General features: G+C 41.7%; 1 protein-coding gene across 1 annotated transcript in view; it reads right to left on the bottom strand.

Moving 5' to 3' along the window:
- Positions 1 to 17,892, bottom strand: part of TLCD4 (TLC domain containing 4) — a 58,180-nt gene extending 40,288 nt beyond the window's left edge. Inside the window, exon 1 of the mRNA XM_063106654.1 lies at positions 17,742 to 17,892. The gene's annotated coding sequence lies outside the window, so the exon portion shown is untranslated. The remainder of the gene's footprint in view (positions 1 to 17,741) is intronic.
- Positions 17,893 to 18,963: the final 1,071 nt, after the last annotated feature.

The raw sequence follows: 18,963 nt of genomic DNA, 5'->3' as shown, positions 1-18,963 counted from the left end.
TTCCCCATCTTCCAACCTAGAACAACTCAGTCATCCTTGACTTCTTCCTATCCCTTACTCCCACAAATAACTGACTGACAAATCCTGGTAGATTGGAGAATATCAAATTAAGGATAACTTGATTCTAGCTGTATTGGTCTGTTTTCCACTGCTTATAACATAATACCTGAAACTGAGTAATGTGTAAAGAAAAGAGGTTTATTTCTTACAAGTTTGGAGGCTGAGAAGTCAAAAGTCCAGGGGGTACTTCTAGTTAGGGCTTTCTTCCTGATGGAGGCTCTGTACAGAGACCCTTGGAAAAGCAGTGTATCACATGATGAGAATGGCAAGAGCTGATAAACATGCTCACTTGGCTCTGCTTATAAAGCCATGAGTGCCACTCCCATGGTAACCCACTAAACCATTAACCCATTAAACCATGAATGGATTAATCTACTCACAAGGGCATAGTTCTGATGATCCATTCACCTCTTAAAGGCCCCACCTTTCAAATACAATATTGGGAATTAAGCCCCAACCCCAACATGAGCTTGCAGAGACATGCAGACCATAGCACCAGCAAAGTTCTGAAAGTTTCTCATGATAGCCTTATGAATAATACGAAGAAGTGTGGCTAGATAACAAAATTAAGTAAATCCAGAACTAGCTGAAAAACTCAAAGCAGTGTATAGATAAATAATCTGAAGTAAACCTGAGAAATATATCCTGGTATTTTGAAAGGTTTTTCTCTTCTCAGTCCTGTTTCAGTTAATATTTTTACGAATATTTGTATGCTTACTTAATTGGCATATAACACAGAGCTGGGAAAGATAGCTAACATATTGGGTTAACAGAATTAGGTTTTGAAATTATCTTCATTAGCTGAAATAATGAATCCCAATCACAAAGGCAAAATATAAAAGAAGCAATTTTTTTAAAGGCAATATCCAAGTATAGGACTTGGCATAATAGCCAAACATGAGACCTCAGTGACACAAATCAGTGATAGACAACAGTATAACAAAGAGGCTAAACACAAAAAGCAAACTTCAGGGGCCAAGCCCGTGGCGCACTCGGGAGAGTGCAGCGCTGGGAGTGCGGCGATGCTCCCGCTGCGGGTTCGGATCCTATATAAGAATGGCCGGTGCACTCACTGGCTGAGTGCCGGTCACGAAAAAGACAAAAAAAAAAAAAAAAAAAAAGCAAACTTCAGGCTCAGTTATAACTAGAGAGGGTGGAAGACTACCTTTTGATCAAGGTACGTGTTAGTCCCGTTTTACTCTGAATTAATCACAAACCAAAGCATCTTTAGAGCAGGTTAAATAAAACAGTGATTTTTAGAAAGTGTATCATATCATGAAGAGTTAAAGGGCTGAATAATGTTAGATTGGGAACAAGATTTCTTAGAAAGGACTTGAGAGTATTCTTTGAACATTTAAAAAACTGTCACATGAAAAAACGAGAAACGGAACTTACCTTGCATTAATCAAAATGACACACGTAGGCAAAAATTACAGGGAAGAAAGAGTTCAGTTTAATTTAAAGAAGAACCTTTTAACAAGTTAGACGTGTCCTAGCATCCATCAAGGAAGTGGTAAGAGGACAGCTAGTAGGCTTGGTCTGCAGAAGGGTGGGCACTATTCTAACCTTCAGAGTGCTCTCGAAGTGAGATTCTGGGTCTAGGATTGAACTTAATTTTGGTATCTAACAAAAAGAATTTTGTATTAAATGCTACATAAACTTTTCAATATTCTATCATTTATGTTAAAAAACATCAAAATTTCACATGTAAGAAAATGCTAAGTACATACAACACAATGGGTTATAACATAGAACATATAACATGGTGTGTTATATATACATTTAACACAGGCTCACTCCAAGTCTTGAGTTTGAATCTCAGTTCCACCACTTGCTAGCTGCGTGACATCGGACAGATTACTTAACTTGTCTTAACTGTACCTCAGTTTCCTCATCTGGAGGGTAGAGATAACAATAGTACTAACCTGACATGGCTGTCATAGGAAATAATTGATGTAATGTTTGTTGGACACTTAGAACAGTATATAGCATATGGTTTGCACTTAGTTCCTGCTTCCACTATCTTCCATCTCCAGCAATATGCAGGACATACAATCAGACAACACTTAAAATGTAGGCAGTGTCCACTGCAGAAATCTATCCTCTACCACTTGAATATTTTTCCATACTCTAAAGTTCCTTCCCAGCCACCTGACCCAGCCCATCACCCCTTCTACTTCCTAAACTCTTCCACTAGATCCCCTAGAACTGCCACCCTACACCCAGAAAATAATGCTATATCCTTGGCCTCTCCTCCCAGCACTGAGAAGACATCCCTTTTCTCCTGCAACCCTCTTAGGCATTGGCTACCTAGCCTCTCACACTTTGGAGTCAGAAGGTGGCCCAAGTATCCTCCTTGCTCCTCATGGTCCACTTCAGGCCTTACTCCTCCATTCCCCCCACCCCGACCCCTATCCTTTTTGCTCCTGCCATTCAGTTAGTTATATCCTCCTTTCCCGCTCCCCCCCCCCGCCCATTGGTATAATAGTCTAACCTTCCATTTCCTCTCCCTCAAAGATGTTGGCCTTGGCCCACTGATGCCCTCAAGCCCCACCATCACCCTGAGTAACTTCCTATTTATTAGATGGCTCAGCATCTCCTTGACAGCCCAGTCCTTTCATCTTCATCTGGAATGGCAGCTCTTCCATGCCACCTCAACCACCCAAGGACCTTTACTGTCCCTTACCCATCATTTTTCTGCCTCTAAAATAACATTTCAAGTATTCCCTTCTTTGACCAGAGCCTCCCTTCTCTCAAGCTTGTTCAGTATTACAACATTCTCAAGTCCATTTATCCCTCAGCTTTTCCCCAGCCCATTAGCCCTTTCCTTTTTTTACTTCCCTCTTTAATCAGCTTAGATCCTAGAGCCCCCATCATTTCCCTAACACTCTTATTAACACCCTACATTACCTTTCCACTGCTAAGAGCTGGCAAAATCCCAACCCTGGATATGCCCTACTATTTACTCAGTGATGAGCCCTGAACAATCAGAGCACTATTGGAGGATGCCATACACCAGAAGAGACTGAAGTTGTGAGAATGAAATTGCAGAGGGATCAAACAGCCCTCATCAATGCCCTGCACTCCAACCACACTGCCTTGGCCAACCAATCCTCTCATATTAAACAATAAATTTTCCAAATCGCCCCTATTCTTTTTAAACCTCCAACCATTCACCCCCATTCTCAGCAGATAACCCACATCCTTCTTCATGAAAAAATAGAAGCCAACATATGAAAACTCACAATATCCCACTACCAACTATACAAGCTACCTGCATCTGCACCCATCTGTCCTCCCTTCTAAAGCCAACACTCTAACCTGTGCACTTTGGTGTGTCCCTTAGCCAAAGGAGCCTGCTCTAGAGGATTCTCCCTCTCTTTCAGGTTCCACTTACCTCTTCCTCCCTCCTGTTTTTCCCTTGGACCTTACAGTGCTGACAGCTCCTTTAATGCAATTCAGGCTTCCTGAATGTTTTTTTTGTATGTGGTTTCCCAACACTGTGCCCATACTGTTATAATTCATCCTTTTGTAGATAAACCCTTCTTGAGTCATTCATTCATTCATTCATTCATTCATTCATTCATTCATTCATTCATTTATTGGCAGCTGGTTGGTACAGATCCAAACGCTTGACCTTGGTGTTATAACACCACATTGTAACCAACTGAGCTAACTGGCCAGCCTTAACCTGTGTTCTTTGGATCCATCCTTTCTGGCCTTCTTGGGAAACTTTTGGTTCCCATTATCTTTTATTCTCTCCTCTTTGACTGGCTGTTTCTACCAGCCTTTAGGCAGTCTCAAATTCCCAGCAAACACAAAAATCAACAGACCCACAACCTCTTCCTCAATCCTGTCTCTTTTCCTATACGGTTTTCTCTCTCCTGTTCATAGTTTTGTGCTTGTGGTCTCTCCCTCCCCCCACCCCAACCCCTTTACAGACAGAGTTTTAGAAAGATCTGTCCATACTCTCTCATCATTTCTCAACCCTCTCACTCTTCAACCCACTCCATTCTTGTCCCCATCCTCATCAGTCCTCTGAAATAGCCATTGCTAAGGTCAACAATGACTTGTAAGTGCAGCTTTCATGTCATCTGACCTCTCAGCAAACATCAGACACTACTGACCATTTCCTCCTTGAAACATTTTTTTCCTATGCTTCTGTAACAGTATACTTCCCCTACTCAACCACTAAATAACAGAATTCTCTAAGGCTCCAGACCTTATTCTCTCTACTAGTTTCCTATATGATTTCACCTGTACATATGGCATCAGTTACCACTTATATGCAGAAAAGTCTCAACTTTAAATATCCATCCCAGGTCTCTCCTCTGAATTCTTGACGTACATAGCCAACTGCTATGGGTCATTACTACAGTGTCTCAAAGGCATCTCAAACCAAGCTCATGACCTGATCCCTAAACTTGGTCCTCACCTAGGTTCTTCATCACAGTTTATGGTATCATGTTATATCCAGATCTGACAGCCGGAAACCCAGGAGTCACTGGGACAACTTGCCTTCAGTACTTTCCTACTCTGTCACCATATCCAATCTACAACCAAATCCTATGGATTTTATTTCTTAAATAGCTTTCAAAAAGATCCATCTTTCTCAAACCAATACGACCACTTTACTGGATTGTCGCCAAACTGGCTGGTCTCCTTAGAGTGGAGAACAGACTGGAGGGCTCCAGGGGAATCTTCTCTAAAAGCTAACTCCTATCATGTCACTTCCTCCCTGACCCTCAGCTTAAAACCTTCATTGGCTTCTCAATGCTTTTATGAGGAGGGTCCTACCTTCTCCAGCCTCAACTGGCACTTGCCCTTGCTTGCTGCACTCCAGCCAATGTGGCCTTCTTTCTGTCCCTTAAAGATGCCATGTTTCCTCCCTCCATAAGAGCACTGCATGTCCTATTCCTTCACTCCCATCCCTGCCCCTCCATTCCCAAGCTAATTCCCATGCTTCTTCACCTCTCAGGTCAATCCTCACTTCTTCAGGGAAGACCTCTCTGTGATTTGTCAACATGTCAATTCCCCCATTACCAGCCCTCATAGCGCCACGTCCCTCTCCTTTATAGCTGCAACTTGAACAGATGCCTCCTTCCTTCAGTGAAATATGTGCCCCATGAGGGTGGGAAACATGGCCATTTTTCCCCTCACCATTGTATTCCCGTGCCTAACAATGCCTGCCATATAGCATGTACTCAATAAATGTACATTAAATAAAATAATGAAAACAAACATTCACATTCTTGCATGTGCTTACCATTGTCTGCTAGTATCTCATCAGGTACAGGTCACTCATTCTACTAATGTAATCAGAATACCAGAAAAACAATTTTCTAAATAGACAACCCTAATATTATGGCATGAAATTATTTTGACTTGAAAAGGATTCTCATCTCCAAATATGTCCAAAAGCAAAGAGTACCAATATTACAAATGAACTAATATTAAGTATATTTCATTTGTCTAACACAAATTCCTTACATCAAATGATATGTATTCAAAGATTTCATACATATATATAATTATAATCTGCACTTTTTCATATTCTTATCAACTGCAGAAGTACTTATTTACTGATTTCTTTACTATCATCAGTAGCCCTATCACTAGGATTTTAAAAAGTCTCTATGTGCAAACTGTAAATCATTTGTAAATGAACACATGCATGCAGAAGATGAGCTATTTACCAAGCTGAACAGACAAAATGCCCTGTAAAAAAGGCATACCTGCCTCCACCCCTTCTGGTTTTCATTTCTATTTTCATATATACAGTACATTGCAATTATCTGTCTCAATGCTGATAAAATGTCAGTAGTTGACCAGAGACATTAAAATCTCTTGGGAAAGAATAACTATCACACTACTCACTTTTGACTTTTAATTCATATAAAAACTGTTAAGCATCTAAGCATACATTTACAAAGATCCCAGCTAACTGCAGTTACAGTTTTTGCTTCTGGTTGTTTCATTTTTTACATTGTGTGTTGACACCTACATGGAAATAAAAGTTTGGAGAATTATATGCAGAAAACGTTCCATCTCTTTTTCATTTCTGAGCATCAGGTTCAAGAATCATTAGTACGAGTGTGAAAGTCTATAGGAAGCCAGATGCATAAAAGAGTCAACCCAACTTCTATAAATCTTCTAATTCATGTGTATTAGTCCATTTTCTGTCACTTGTAACAGAATATCTATAACTGGGTAATTTATAAGAAAATTAAATTTAGTTTTTAGTTTTGGAGGTTGGGAAGTCCAAGGTCTACAGGATGCATCTAGAGAGGGCCGCCTTCTGGGTGGGTTTTAAAAGGTCCCATGGTGACACAGGCAATCACATGGTGAGGACGGCAAGAGCTGTTTCATGTACTCTCCTTATAAAGCCACCAGTCCATGCTCACAACAATCCATTACTCCATGAATGGATTAATCCATTTATGAGCGCACAGTCCTCATGATCCAATCACCTCTTAAAGGCCCCACCTTTCAACTGCCATAGTCTGATTTCCCACCCTCTTGACACTGTTAAATGGGGATCAAGTTTCCAACACATGAACCTTTGGGGGACACATTCAACCCATAGTCTTATGGTAATGCTTTTAAACAGAAGCAAATGGGAAGAAAATGAAGACAAAGCCAGGAAAGGCAAAGGAACCCTAAATTAATATGATTAAGTTACACTCCCTAAGATAAATGATGTTATTTAAGATTTAACATGGTATTGCTCATGACTATAGAAAAGATTTCTCTACAATTATTACCTGTTAGTTAAGATACTAAACTTTGAATAAGAGTATTCTTTTAATTTTTAGTTTCTGTTTCCTATTCCTTTAACGTTTTATTCTCCAAGGGCATACAACAAAATTCAAGTTAAAGAGAAAATGTTCAATCCTGCCTGCAATAGACTCTGGCAAATGACACTGCCCTGAAACAATCTTTTTTGTTTACAGATGGTTTTAATTATAACAAAAATAAAATATTTAAGGTTAAATATTCATACATTTCTAACTAGCTTTTATTTTTCCCACAATTCTATATAATTATTACAAACACAGGTTATTACAGCAGGAAGGAGGCTAAACCCTGTTCCCCAAACTGGACTCTGTACAGGTCATCCACCTCCAACAAAAATGTATCCATACTCAGGGGCTATGAGGTGGCCCCACCATGCTACTAAAGCTCAAGGTATGGTTTTTACAGTTAATTCATATTTGTGCTATGAATCTCTTAATCTAAGAGTTCCCTTTATATGTCATCCACCTTTTTATATCCCATATTAAATGCCATCTAGGAATCTTTCTCTGATACCTCTAATTCAATGTTTTTCAAATTTTCACATCCCAGAGTTCCCCCCACCACACACATGCACACACACACACACACACACACACTACTTTCTCAGTATATATTCTGCTTATTCCTACCAGTGAAGATGATTTTGTAGTTTTCCTTTCTACAGTTTTTGTGTGGGGAAAACAGGTCTCTTGATATAGACTTTTTCAAACAGACCAGAGTTCCCACTAAGAGATTTTGGTGTGGGGGCTTATCCCATCTCTTTCACCCCTCCCTACTCCTACAAGAAATAATTTCTCCCCCTGGTTTCCCCAAACACCTGATCAGGTCCCCCTTTCATTACAGGTATTTTTAATTGGGCGTTTAGCAAAACTTATTCTTATTTTCCTAGCTTACATTTATTTAAACTTTTTACATGTTCTAGCTTTTAACTTAAAATGAAATTAATCTGTTTTGTGTCAACTTTTTATCTTTCATCTTACTTAAATTTTTTTTTTACTCCATTTTATACTATTCCTTTACTTGGGATTTGTTTCTACAATGCCTAACAAGCAGTGTGACCATAAGAAAGCCTACAAGGAAAAAGGCTGCCTTCCCCAGCCCTCCCTACTGCTCCTCTGCTTCTCAACTCCAAACCCCCTGAAGAATTCTACCCTTGGAAAATTCAGGACATCATTTTCTAGGGCCTTAATTAGGCTCAGAGTACAGATGGCACATGTGATTTATGTGATAAACATTGATTCCCAGCATCTCACCCCACTTAAAACTTTTATAAAGAAGTCTTTGTTTTTTAAACCTATGTGTTCCAATTACAGCCACTGAATTTTGGATAAGCCAGAATGCCTTAAGCCAGGAGACAAGAGTAATTGGGAGGTCACAGTAATACAGTAACTGGCACAAATAAAAAGTAAAGGTTTTGAAGCTTATACAATTAGAGGGCCCATCTTTAAGGAAATCAGCATTTCAAATACAACACTAGAAAAGAGCCTTAGAAGGAAACTGTTCGAGTAAGGGACCCTGAAGAACCAAGGACCAAGTGGCACTGCATTGCCGGGGGGAATGCACTGCATTGGGAAGAGGAAAGAGGTTCTGCAGCCAACCTTTTCTACCCAGCTTCTAATGTACTTATTTCCATATCAGTGCTCTTCCCTTCCTGGAGGGATCACAGAAGGAGCCTACTGGCTGGGAACATCTCTTAGCTTTCTGCCAACACTGTGAAATCAAGGAAAAGCTGGACAAGTATGATTTTTCCCAAATATATTTTGTTATTTTTTTAAAGTATCATTGGGACACCTGCCAAGCCACCTACAAGTCAGAACCTAAGCGGACGGGGAGGTTCTTCTCACCTCCAAATTGTCACTCTGATTACCCCTGAGAATGTCCTTAGGATACAGGGCAGTGACTAAGGTAGGGCTTTACCTTCTGCCTTTTTTCTTTCTTTTTTGCCTGTTCCCCACAGGAAATAAGATAGTATTATATGGGGTAGAGGGGCTGAAGAACAATTTAGCAAATTTTATCCACTTGTTGGGTTCTTAAGATGAATTCCATTCAGCTAGAGAGAGACCTAGAATCAAATCCTAGTCCCACTACTTATCAAGTGGCCTTGGGCAAGAACAATTTGACCCCTCTGACCTGCAAGTTATATCAAATGGAGATAAGAATGCCTCATTGCGAAATAGTTGTATTAGTCCATTTCTATTGCTTATAACAGAGTATGTGAAACTGGGTAATTTATAAAGAAATGAAATTTATTTCTTACAGTTTTGGAGGCTGGTAAGTCCAAAGTCCAGGGAATATATCTGGTGAGGGCCTTCTTCACAGGGTATCACATGGTGAGACTGGCTGGGCAAGAGAGCTAATCTGCTCATTTGCTCTCCTTTTAAAGCTATCAGAATCATTCCCATGACCACCCATTAAACCATCAATAGATTAATCCATTCACAAGGGCAGAGTCCACACAAATCTAATCAACTCTTAAAGGCCCCCAGCATTCAGTTACCATAATAGGATTTCCCACACTCGTACCACTGTTACAGTGGGGACTAAGTTTCAATTAGTTTGGGGGAGATTCAATCAACAGCAATGGTTACATGGCTTAAGTGAGAAAATGTATTAAATGCACGTAGCACAGTGCTTGGCACACGTGGCCACTTGTGTTAAACCATTTAATGACAATAAATTCCATTGTAATGTGACATTGACACTCCAATCCTCCAATTCAGAGTCAAAGTCTATGTCCCTTTACCCCTATGAATCTGGGCTGACCTTGCCAGCTGCTGACAAATAGAAGAGAGTAGTAGAGAGGTTAAGAGGGTTCTGGAGCCTAGGTAAGCCTCAAAGATCTTGCACCATCTGCCTTTCACTCTCCTGGAAAATTGCTCTGAGACCATTAGGTAAGAAAACCTGTCTTGTCCACTGGAGGATGAGAGGCCACAAAAAGTAAACTGAGGCTGCCCAGATGAAAGCCAACATTTAATGCCAACTACCAGCCATGCTGGCAAGCCATCTTGATCTTGCAGCCAAGCCACCCCCCCCAGCTGAATGCACACACTGGAGTGAGCCTATAACCAGCAGAGTAACTGCCTAGCCAACACCCACAGAATCACAAGAAATAATAAATCATCGTTTTAAACCACTAAGGGTGGTTTGTTATTCAGCAGTAAATCGAAATACCACTCAATACAGAATAGCTCCTGATATTACTAGCCCTTTCTTAACCAAAAAATGTTACCCTTATTTCTCTAATGGCACCAAAACATAGAGGAATATTATATTCTGTATTTGAAGCAATATGATCATTTCCCCCTTCTTTTAACCTAAGGACCCTGCAGCTTGTCTACACCTATAATCTGACTGGAGAATTTGATAGCTAAAATGGGAATACATTCACAATGTTTCTAAATTCTATGGGTGGCCTTTTATCTTGTTACCTAGGGGGCATTTAAAACTGTACCTGAGGGCTGGCCAGTTAGCTCACTAGGTTAGAGCACAGTGTTGATAACAGCTAGGTCAAGAGTTCAGATCCCCTTACTGGCCAGCTGCCAAAAAAAGAAAAAAGAAAACTCTACCTGAGGTACTTTGAAAGTGGTTTCTCTTTTACCTCTTCGCATAAAATTGCCATCACCTAAAACTGGTTCCAGCTGCACTATTTTCCAATAAACATGGTATTCATCTACCTGACTCAATATCCGGTTTGACATTATCAGGCAGCCAAAAAAATCTAAATAGTGACATGTTTCTCTGTACCTCTTCACAGTTTAGTGATGTGCAAAACAAACCACATGTGGCCTAAAGTTTAACACTCACCACTAAGCTCATGTTTAAATTCAGGCATGGTAAGTCATGCAAAAGGACCTCAAAGGTTTGGCTCATAGACTTGGCAATGAAGAACTATTCTGCAGCAATGTTCCTTGAGGCAAGAATTTGGTGAAGGTGGTCATGGCAGCTCAGATCCAGGTGGCTCTTGAGAGGCAAACTTTTCCCAGCTTTATGAAATAGGGTCAAGCTGCCCCAACTTGCAGATCTCTAAACCCTGGTAACACTCTCAACACTGTACAACCTATTAACAATTTTAAGCTTGAAAAGGCTCTTAAGACTTCTTAGAAAGGTAGCTCTGAGCCTTTCTAACTTTTGGGGTTGATCAATGTGAACAAATACCATACTTCTTGCATGGAACAAGTGCAGAATTTTGTTTTTTGTTTTATTTTTAGAAAAATATTTTTCTCAACCATTGTTATAATTCTAATAAGCTAATTCTAATAACTAAACATTCTCATTTCTGGCTTTGTAAGTTACAAGCCTAGTATCCTTGGGCAAATAGGCTTTACTCACAGAAATTCCACTAAAATTGTATATTCTATACTACCTTGTGGAAAATTTGTCAAGGAACAATATCACATTGCTGTTTTCATTGGTCATGTGTCCCTTTAGATCCTCCTAAAGCTAGTTCTGGACTAAATCCTTGAACCTATACCTCCTCCTACTGATCTTTAACTAAGCAGTACCAAGGCATGATACCCCTGGCTAGCACTGAGGAACATGATATGAAATGGCATCATAAAGCAAAGTCACTAGGTTTTACTGTACGATACTGGGAATGATGTTGACAATGCTGGCCATTGCAAATGCAGTGTTTCCTTAATGAAACCCAAAGGACAAATGTATCTTCCCTCCTGGAATCAGGAATAGGTGGGCTTCTCTAATTTGGTTTCTCTTCTTTACACCCTGAAGCTTGTTATGGCTCATTTGCCTCTTCTCTTTGGCTGCTGGAAAGCTTACAGCCAGAACTTTTTACAAGAGAGCAAGTACACTAACTAGCCTCATTCTTATTTCCATTTTATTTTCCTTCTTTTATATGAAATTTATTTTATCTTGTTATATTGTATGCATCTTTGTAAGCCATCCCAAATCCTTTTTGGAACAAGGTAGGGTATAAATAAAACATATTATAGTCAATGTTCCTGTCTAATCCTCCTACTAGATAGTGAGCTCTTGTAAGCAAGGTCTGTGTACTGCCCCATTTTGAAACCCCCATAGCGTCCATTACTGTGATTTCACTGCTAAATGAATATTTGTGGAATTAAACAGAATATGTAAATTTTGATAGCACTATGATACCAGAATTATGAAATAAGCAGTATATACTAACGAATTGATCTTTTACCCTCAAAACAAATTCACACAAGAGTGAAAAGACATATGTAAAAGGGTGTTTATTGCAGTATCATTAGAAGCAAACTTAAGGTCCATTGAGAGGAAAATGGTTAAAAAGATTGAATCAGCTGTACTATCACATGCTATATAGGAATTTAAATGAACAAGGTGATATGGAAGGCAAGCTGTAAATTATAAATTTTTCATAGATAAATAGCTCTGGGCACATTTTGCTATTCATAGAGAAAAGTGTGTGGAGGGATATACCCCTAAAACTGGTTGTGTTTACAAGTGAAACAACAGAAGAAGGGAGTTGGGGAAGCGGGGAGAGGTGAACCTTCATTTCATTCTCTTGAATATTGGTTGTTTGTAATATTTTTTATAACATGTTAGTTTCAATTTTGTAATTAAAAAAACATTTAAAGAAACTATTTAGGGACTTGAGGCTATAAAGCATTCTCAAGTCCTCAAAATGCCAAATGTCTTAAGGGTTTGGCTCAGAGATATGAAGCTGGGTATTACCAGACATGCTGCCTTTGCTACAGGTGATCAGGCCTTCCCACCCTCTAGCCCCTATCTTGCCCTGGATTCCTCCATTTTTCCACAAAGTACGTAAGAAATTGATGGTTGGTAGCACTCACACAGGTTTTAAAAATATGAAAAGAGAATCTTTCTCAATCTGAACAAAGCTATAGTCTTTTTTTAAGTCCTTAAAGTAGCATGTAAAAAATCATAAAACATTTAATTAAATTCCTAATTGTCTCAATATTTTTATATGTATTAGAACAAAACATGTTAATTGAACAAGATTAGTTTTAAGAATCACATCTCTAAATAGTAACACTTTATAAAGGGGGCTTTTAAATGTGTTCACAATTTTTCATCAAATGAAAATTCCTTCTTCCTCCCATTCCACAAAATATATACATACCAAATGGCAAGAAGTTTTCCATGCCTTCAAAATATACTTTTCAAAATTTTTAAGCCTATTTGGAGAAAACTAATTAAAATTAACCTGACCAAGATAGTTTCTCCATGTCCCCAAAACTTTAAAGTTAAATTAAAACCAATGTATAAATCCATCAATGGGCAGTTGTTTCTAGGGTTTGTTGTGGCAGAGTACAATGGACAATAACATGGCACAAGTCAGGATCCAAGATTGGGCCCCATGGGAATAGTGAGGTGGACTCATAAGTTGGTGGGGTGGGGTGGTGTCAGAGATAACATTAGAGCAACCAGAGTTGAAAGTATTAGATAAATACCAGGAAGGGTGAACTCTGAAAAAAATATTAACTGAGATTAGAAAGTCAGACAAGAGATGGCGAGGTCAGAGGGAGGATCCAATTAGGTCAGAATGTCAATGATAAAAACAAGCAGTAACTTGCTGGGGTGACCTCTGATACCTGTGTACTATTTCTCCAGGCTTTATTACTTGCTGATGGAGTGGTAGATGTTTGAGTCAGATGTTAATTGTTATGAAAAAGAAATCAAAAGCCTGTAGATAGACAGACTCTACCTTTGACTAACTGCAGGGCAGATACTGGAATTAGCTCACAGATGCTAGGTGTTGCCTCACCTATCTCTCCAAGAAGACTGTTTGGCAATCCCAAGGACTATGAATGATGATTTGAGATTGATTGCAGGTCCGGAAATTGACTTCTAAGGAAGTCTTGATAGTCTAACCCTTTTATAAAATATGAGGACACTTTTCCAATTCTTTATGAGGCAAGCAGCCAACGTCCTAACAAGTCTGATCAGCAAGTGGGGTACTGAAACAACACATTGTATCCACTTCTTGTGCTCAACTTCTCAAAGCTGGAAGGTGAGGTGTGAGCCTCCTACTCACCTACTCTGCATTTTGAGCCCCTTTGCTCCCTATCCAGCCCATGAAAGTGGGCTAAATTAGCCTCCTAAATTTAGCCCCCTAAATCCATCAGCCAATTGGTCTGGACCCATTTGTCTTCCCATTTAACCTGCAGAGAAAAACTTACTGCTCTAAAGAAATTTGCTTTCAAATCCAGTTCACCCCTTCCACACTTCCTCTTTCTTCAAAACCAATTGTTTTGGGAGCTGGCCAGTTAGCTCCCTTGGTTACAGAATGGGTGTTATAACACCAAGGTTCAAGAATCCCCTTACTGGCCAGCCGCCAAAAAAAAAACAACCAAAACAATAGTTTTGCTTTGAAGTGGATAGAACTGCTGGGAAGTCCCCTTTTTTGCATCTGCTGCATCCAGCTGCCTTTCATCTATGTGAGTCCTGTACCTGTCAGACACCAGATGAGTTTTCACACCCTTTTCTGTCCCCACTGACAGGGATCCAGATTTCTCTCAATCAATTCTATGCTCCCCCTCACCTCCTCCAGCATCTCCAATCCCCCTGCCCACCCTGCTCCACTGAAACCAGTTTTTCTACCCATTAAACAAATGGCTTCTAAATAGTGGACTGTGATCCATTAATAGGTTATGAGTTTTTAAGAACACAGAACAGAAACAGAAAGAGAATAAAAACAGAATTTTTTTTCAGATACACATACACTTACTTATGTCCTGGGTCACAATGTAAAAATGCATTTTGTACTATTGTAATTCAAAAGTGTTTGAAACACTGCTTTAGACAAGCCTTTGTCAATGTAGTCAATCCCCCCCCCCATGATATTGGTCCCATTGTTCAGCAACTTCTTTCCTTCATGCTGGCTCAAGCTCTGAACTGACTTCCACCCATCTTCTTCATTGACTATTTTCAAAAACCTTGGCTTTTTGCACTGATTCATAAGCTCTTTCTCATGAATACACAGGACAGACTGCCTTCTCCTTGAACAGACCAATGTTCTGAGCAAAGAAACACCAGAAACACCCTTTGCTAGTCCTGCCTTATCCTGCCTTCTCAGGTCTAGGATCAACTTGCAGACATCCAACAGCCTCACCAGGAATAACAAGCCTCAGAACAGCAGGATTCCATTTTTTTGTGTGCTACCTTTCATCTCCAGCAAGAAAAAATAACACCAGTCACTCTTGAAATACCTTAGATTTTCTTACAAAATTAGCTTCACTTTCCTGATGTAATTCTCTGGTGTAATATATCCAGTGCTTGATACCAATGCCAGGTGAATATAGCTCATTCCTAGTGTTCATTCGAAGTCTGTTTTCCATCCTTGAGAACAGATGGTTACTCCACCTCCATATTGTCATCTTCTTCCTCTCACAAGGCAAATGGAAGAAGCGAAAGCACAAGGCGACTATACTAGCTTGGTGGTATCTTTTCCTCTCTCAAGGACAGGGCACAAGCTGTCCAGCACAACTCCACCCTAGTCCTGCCCTCCCTTGTCCAAGTGCCTACAATTCTCACCCAGATAATTAATTCATTATCTTCCTCGACAGAAAAACTAGTTTTCTATATCTCAGTGTAAACTGTTCGGTTTACTCTTCCCAGCCACAGTGTCACACTTTTTAACCTACTAAAAGATACTGAAGCCTAAATGAATCCTTAATCTGTAGGATACGGGATACCAATTTGGAAAGAAGGGCAGGAGGATACACTAAGGTGTGAAGGGTTGCCTACAAATTAAACTGCTCGGATTCCTCTAATACATCTAAGACCTGCTTTGAGAAGGGAACAGAAACACTGGGCCTCCTTAAGAGCTCCAAAAGAGCAAAGTGAACAGCGCTGAAAACTGTGGGATAGCTGCGCTTGAATCTGAGGGGCAAGAAACACCCTCAAAGGGAAAGGGAGAGAAGGTCCCATCAAACCTCGGTACATTCCAAAATTTGCTTCAAAGCTGTGCCAATCCCTTTTTGCAACCGAGCCCCTTTCTCATTGGGGAATCCAGGTTCCTTTACCAAGCTGGTTATCTGGTAATAGGGAGGGCCCGTCCATTCCCTCTCAAGCCACTACTTCCTCCTCTCTATTCTTTTGCGGGGAATACTCTTAACTTGACTAGCACCAAGTTAGGTTTCTAACTTGCTCCCAAAGCTTCCCTTGGTAATCAAACTAATCTCTCCAATGGAGATTTCAGAAAATGAAGAAAAGATAGGCCAACTCTTGCATCCCTGCTCCAGGGTCTATTCAGAAGACCCCAGCCTATCTGTAATAAAGTTTCAGCCCCTTGGTCACTGCCATTCCTAGTCACCTCCAAGTATACAGCTTTAGCAGTGAAGAGCCATTATTTTTTCTATCAGGGCAAAGAAGACTTAGAGTGAAGGGAATAGAAACAGAATGCTAATAGTGTTAATAATGGTGACTGAGCAGCTGGGTCTGCGGCATCCAGCCTAGACCAGTGAAACTCCTGCAAGATCCCACAGTAAAACTTGAACTCTAGAGGCAGGCAATGCTACAGAAGGAATTGCAGGGGTAGGAAGGAAAAAAATAAATAAATAAAAGAAGTGCCGTCAAAATAAACTTTCTCTGGACCATCAGATAGAACAGGAGGGAGGTGGCAAATAAACTAAAACCCAGGGTTCTTCAAGTCATTCTTTCAAGTTTTCAAGCATGGCGGGAGTTCGCTATTCTAATTTAGTTTCACCCACACAACTTGAGGAAAAGATAAACAAGGGGAAAAAATTCTCTACCTCATATATAGCACACCTAAAAGGCAACTGGGATTCTCTAATTTATTACCTTAATTGGCTAGGCAAAGATGAAGCTGCATTCCAATTATACCATGTGCACACACTGCAGTATCTCACTTTAAAACACCACAGTCCAAGGACCATTTTTCCCAGCACCATTTATGACTGCTTAAAAATTTTACTTAAAACGAAAGCTTTCTTTCTATTTCACACATCAGTTTATAACATCCACACAAACTCTTCCATCTTGTCCCCAAACTGGTATCTGGATTAATTTGAATATTGTCAAAGATCATTCTTTAAGGTAAATTTTATAGTTTCATACAAAAATGTGCTCGACATTAACACTCAAATGTGCACAATTAAGAAAATACAGACTAGCAACAGTGACTCTTCAATGAACTTAGACAACTCAAAGTGCTTTCACAGAGGTTTTCCTACCGTCTTGGGGCGGTAAGAGAATGCTGGCATTACGAACCCCAGTTCACGGCTGGGTAAACCGAGGCACTTAGTTTCATAAACTTGCCACGGGTTACAGTGGTAGAGCCGGAAATAGAAACCAATTTCTCCCTTTGACTCTGCGCCGGGTCCTTTTCCACCAGACTCTTCAGCACTCGATGGCTAAAAATGGGAACCACTTGAGAACTGCAAGGGTAAATAAAAGCTACTTGTTTCAGAAAGAGGCAGCGAGGGGAAAGGGGGCCTTACCCACTTGATGAGCCTGATTGTGTGCTGGTCTCTAACGCTATCCTGGATGCCCAAAGGTTTGCACCCACCTTCTTTGAGCTCAGCCCTGGGAGGCGCCGCCAGGCGGACAGGGCAGCCGACTCGTGCAGCCCGGGAAACGCGAGTGGAATGCGGGGCGCCCTGGCGGCGCGGGGGCCGCGGGCCCCGGGACACCATCTGCCCCCGGAGCGGCGCCAGGGCCCGCGGGGCTGGGAGGATGCTGTGCCCGTTGCACACACCTGCTGGATCCCTCCCGGGGCTCCGGGTCACCTCCCGCGCGCGGGACGCCCACCCAGCCTCCGGGTTCAGAAGCCCTTGGCCGCACTAGGCCGGGGGCAGGAAGCCGCGGCGCCCCTGCCAGCTGGCTGCTCTCGGCGGCCCGGGGGAGCCGCGGGGCGAAGAGAGCCCACCCTCCTCCCCGAGACCTCCAAACGGCGTCACCTGTGCCGGATCTCGGGGCGACTCGCGCACGGGCGGCGTCTGCGCCGGGCCGGGAGAGGGCGACGGGTGGTTACAAGCGCCTGGTCATCCGCCCCGGCCCGAGGGCTGGCGCCTGCCAGAGCCGCCCCGCGAGCTGCTCGCGGGAGCCAGGGAAGTCGTGGGCTCCGAGCCGCTTGGAGGAGCAGTCACGGAAACTACAGACACCACCGCGGCCGCCGCGCCCGCCCGGACTGCGGGCTCGGGTTACCGCAGAGCGGCTCCTTAAAGGGGCCGCAGCCGCTCGGGCTCCGGCTCTGGCTCCCGGCGGCTCGGACCCCGGCCAAAGTGGGCGGGACTCTGAGCGGGCAGCGGGGCCGCCCTTAGGGTGCTGGAACTTAGGTCCCAGAAAGGGTTCAAAAACTCCAACACTCGAGGTGGGCTGCAGTGGCATCCTGGAAGATCACACCTCGCAAGGGGCAGAGGGTTCGGTTCCCGGGCTTTATAAGGCAGGTAACAAAACTCGCAAGTGCAGAGAACTGTGACCCCGCCCCCGCAACGGTCAGTACCTGGGCTAGCCAAGTAACTAATCTTTTTAGATTATGAGTTTACATTCTGCCTTAAACGTCCAAATACTATATAAAGGAACTGCATGGTTTGACTGTCAGAAAGGAGGTGAAAGAGCAACTGCTGTTTTTTTCTGCCACGTCCGACAGGGCCACAATCTAGTCCCGCCCCATTCTTGTTTGGGGCTGCAGGTGCATTCCAAACTGGGTGTGTGTGTGGAAGAGGCATACTCTCTCCGAATCCCTGAAAAACACCCTCAAGGGTGCACCAGCACTCCACTCCACTTGGAACCCCTGTGTTATCACAAAAGTAGTTTATGAATTTTTGGTGTTGGCTGAGAATACCAAGTTGCCCAGTGCATAAAGAAAGTTGGGGGGCTGGCCGGATAGCTGAGTTGGTCAGAGTGTGTTGTTATAACACCAAGGTCAAGGATTTGGGTCCCCATACAATCCAGCCACCAAATAAAAAAAACAAGTTTGCCATTAAATAGTGGATCTTCTACCCTGATATATTTAGCCTCAAAAATGTCCAAGTGTTCCTTCATCAACCAGATAGAATTGTTTGGAATAAAACAAAATAACGAACAGGTATATACAGGCTATTATAATTTGCAAAAAGCAATCACAAGTCCTTTTTTTTGAAAAAGGGTAAGTTCTAAATAAAACACACACACACACAC

This window comes from Cynocephalus volans, chromosome 8, assembly GCF_027409185.1.
Source record: "Cynocephalus volans isolate mCynVol1 chromosome 8, mCynVol1.pri, whole genome shotgun sequence".
NCBI classification, from domain to species: Eukaryota; Metazoa; Chordata; class Mammalia; order Dermoptera; family Cynocephalidae; genus Cynocephalus; species Cynocephalus volans.
The sequence above is the reverse complement of the archived record's forward strand: the minus strand, read 5'-3'. Positions and strand labels throughout refer to the sequence as shown.